A 4,314-nucleotide genomic window follows, 5' to 3' on the forward strand; every position below is an offset into this window, starting at 1 on the left:
ATATAACTATTTGTATTGATGGACTTCAGCGGAAGCAAATAGTGGTTCAGAGAGGGCATAACAAATTCAGGATTGATAGGATTTTACTTCCGGTTTTACTTATTGTTGACAAACCTTCCTAACAGTTTCTTGAACTCGCATTGCTTCGAGATCTTCACACCAAATATTGTCTGGATCGTGAAACGACCGCGATTCCTTGCACTTCTTTCTACCCATCCAGAATGCATTTGCTGAAAGTGGCTGTGGATTTGTTAGACCACACAATGTTCACGTGAATTATTATTTCTGCTTTCACTCATATCATCTCAAATCTGTCCAACTGCAGTTATGCACCATTATGTCTGCCGCCACTCTCTGCTACACATGGCAACTCAGAGCTCAATTTAGCTAACTCCAAGCACTACAACGTAGCGTGATTGATGAAGTACACCGTTAGACATGCTGCCACATTCATCACTGTGTTGCACGTGGCTCAAATGGACGTGGACATCAAAAGGCGTGCAGCTGGACGGACGACTAGCCAAACAAACAAATGAATAAACAAACGGAAGAATGTAGAACGGCCCATCTAAAGGCTGTCTCTTATACACATCTAGATGTGTATAAGAGACAGGTGTTGCACGTGGCTCAAATGGACGTGGACATCAAAAGGCGTGCAGCTGGACGGACGACTAGCCAAACAAACAAATGAATAAACAAACGGAAGAATGTAGAACGGCCCATCTAAAGGTGGTGTGCCCAAGTTGACAGCTGGAAAGCAAATAGACACAGATTCTGCGAAGTACTCTGACTGGTGGCCATAGAGGCTGCAGCGAGTGGTGTGACTACTGCATGATGTTACTAATTTCTGTTTGCGTTGCATGGCGTACAACTGTCACTTACGGTAAAGTGTGCACCTTGTTTTTGCTTTTATTGTACAACGATATGTAGACTCGGCTGATGGCTGAGCACTTTTTCTTGCTTCTGTTGGAATATTGGCTTTGCTCCCATCACCGGTGAAGTGGCGTTGCAAGCCCTAATATCGAAGTCAAACTTCGTTGTAAAAGGACACTCGCAGGCGTTTAACTGCTCAACTGATTGCTAAAATATCGGCTGAATACGTTGGCAGCGATACCAGTTTGTACGTCTGTGTATTTCATTTGCTACAGTTAAGCGGGCAGGCAGGTAGTCAATCACTCGAATTTATGCCAGCATTACTCATACGCCAAGGTGGCGCATAGTGATTGCAGGTGTCAAGCAGATGGTAGTGTTGTGTTCCTATTAAGTTTAGATGTGTATGTATGTTTGTAATTACGTGTATCTATGAAATGAAACTAAATTTTCCGATTTTCATTGACTTAGTTAGAAGTAATGCTCTGGGTTAGATTTTCTTGGTATTCAGAGCCTTTTGGAATGTTCGATGGAAGATTGTAGCGTCGAACTGATATAATAACAATCAATCGCTGAAAATTTTAGTTTCGTCGAATCAGTCGTCCAATAGATTATGTTATAAGAATGATTCTAACAGGAATCTAATTTCGTCAGCTTAGAACGCCGGACCATTGTATTACCTGGAACCCCTATATAATAGATTATAAAATCTTACAAAGCGCTTTGAACATATTAAAAATTCGTTGAGACAGGTAATGCTACGAGTATTAATTCGGCTATGTCTCCAGGTTTGATGAAGGTAAAACTGCCGAGAAGCAATCTTAGTCTTAGTCCTTAGTCTAAGACCTAATAGTGGAAAGTATCTGATATTTCCATCTCATTCTTCTTCAAACAACTATGACAATTAGCGTCCGTCAAGTGTTTTATCCACACCGCATGAATTCTCATTGAACAATATCCAATAATTACTATAGGGAAAGCGGCAAGATGAATATTGCTAAACGCAAATAGTTCAGAAGATCTCCTGTGCTGTACCCTAAGCCAAAAGGATCTTGCAGTTGCACGGAAGCGGGAAGTCGACCAGCGCCTTCTAAGTGCATGCGAGAACCATTTGTGCCAATGGAGTTTCAACTCGGTTCCATTCCAGTGTGAGCCGAGAAATGTTGCCCTCTTTGGTTACCTCATCGGATTTTCAGTTGCCAGCGATTTCGCTTTGACCAGGAAACCAAACGGGTCTGATGATAAAGTAGATGCTATTTCTAGTTAGTTCGCGTTCTCAGCGCTAGTATTGCTGGTCTGCTGTCTGAATGAATGCTCGCCTCACTGAAAGAGACTTCGTAGCAGTACGTCTACCACCACTTTGGACCGCAAAACACTACAGTGGTCCGATAGGCTAACACTGACGAAGAGCGACTTACAAAAAGCTCTCCTTCCCAGCTTTGACGGATTCGCGGAAAAACTTAATGCACCTCTTCTCCACTTACTCATTCGAAGTCATATACCCCTTGTCGCAATGTGATCAGAGAAACCTCTTCGTATCCAGCTTCCCAAAGCTTTAGAGCGCCTTTCACAGAAATGCACCTGCTGACAAAGTCCACCACTGCCATGTGTAAAATGGCATAAGGGGTTATTGTTGGTGTAGACCGCAGAGCACCGGAGATACCTATAAGATCCACTTTTTGGACACGTGCAAGCTTCTTAACAAGTATAGCCTTTTCGAGCGTCCTCCACTAGATGAAAGCCTTCAAAGAGCATTATGGGGATCACTATGAAACAAAATCTATCTATTTCTGAAGCGGCTGGTTGCTGGCGAAGAAATGTCGGTTACTTATGACAACGTCAAGCGAAAGCGGAAACGGTCCTGTTCGTATCGTAGTGTGCCGCTGAGAATGGTGGTCCAGCCAGGATTGACGGTTAGGAAGGTTTAGCTTTGAGTTTGTTGATATTGGCAGGGAATCATCTACTATGAGCTGAAGTAGGAATATACGCCCAACTTCTTAACCTTCGGGTCTATACTGTGAACAATCGGACTCTCTGAAGAAAGCAAGTGGCTTTGGCGAATAGGAGAGGAACTGTATTCCATAAGGGTACGTCAACCCACTTGCATCAACAGAAGCTGCGAAAGCTTGGTTGTGAGGCTTTTATGCCTCCATCTTAGGGTCAGAGCTTGAAAACAAGAGATATGAAGGAAAGAGTTCATCGTGTGGAAAATAAGAAGTTAAAATGCTACTTTGAAATATTAAAATAGGCAAGCATAAGTGTCTAAAAGATGTTTTTATAATCTCATCATATATAAAAAACAAGCATTGCTGAATATTCCGTTAACTGCTGTCAAAAAAATTTGATTTTCTATAAAATATTAAAAATAAAAACTTCCCTCAGTTGACTTAGTTACTATTCTCCTCGCTAAAATCAAAGAAACAATCGATATGTGGACCCACATGGTCAACGCTTTTTGTTGTAGTAGCCCGAAATGGTGAAACAAACATTTGTCAAATAAAATCTGGTCCTGGAATGTGGTCAGACACACACACACTTGTAGAGAATTTTGCATATTCCATTTGGAAATGCGTCGCGCTGTGCTGACACAATATTTGCCCTGAGGTTGAGCCTGCTGGAATTTAAAGTAAAAACGAAAAAAAAATGGAAAAAGTGAAAAGCAATAACAAACGTGCAAACATGAGAACGCATTGCGATTATGGCACACACACATACACACCAGCACGTGAAATGCAAATAAGCAAACAAAGCATTTCGCGTCGGAGCGTTTTGTGTGCGCAAGCACATACATAACCATATTTGTGTGTGTATGTGTGAGTACGTGCGTGTAACTGGCGAGCTAAAGCAAACATATGCATATTTCATTTGCTTTATGACACTTCGCCCGCTGTGGTCACGTGTGCATGTGCCTGAGTGGGTGGGTGCTTGTGTGTTTTAAGTTTCATTTTGTTGCGTTCACTGGTCGCTCGTCACCTCTGGTCCATTATATTCTTTATTTTAATTTTTTTTTCTAAATTTTTTTTTTTGCTTTTCACTTTATGCTTTGCTGCGCGGCGTTGGAGTGCAACGCTGTTGGAATTGCACTCTGTTTGTGTTAGTGTGAGTGCATAAATTGCACTGATTCAATATAGGAAAATATGTATGTACTATATGCAAATGTATAGTTACATATACAAGTATGTGCATAAACCTAGCATATTGTGATTCTTGATTTTTGATTTGTGAAAATATTTTAATTTTTGCATTGTAAAATTAACTTAAACTAAATAGTTATTTTTTTAACAAAATTTATGTTTTGGTATTTACAAACTTTCAAAATGAATATATTTGGTTTCTTAACTTAGATTTTTTTTTTCTAAGTTCAATGCTAAGATTTTTTTGTGATTATTAGATTTATTTTTAATTTTAAATTAAATGTTTTAATTTTTATTTTGTGTTTCTTTT

Source organism: Bactrocera latifrons, unplaced genomic scaffold, assembly GCF_001853355.1.
Source record: "Bactrocera latifrons isolate USDA-ARS-PBARC rearing strain unplaced genomic scaffold, ASM185335v1 scaffold_164, whole genome shotgun sequence".
Taxonomy (NCBI): domain Eukaryota; kingdom Metazoa; phylum Arthropoda; class Insecta; order Diptera; family Tephritidae; genus Bactrocera; species Bactrocera latifrons.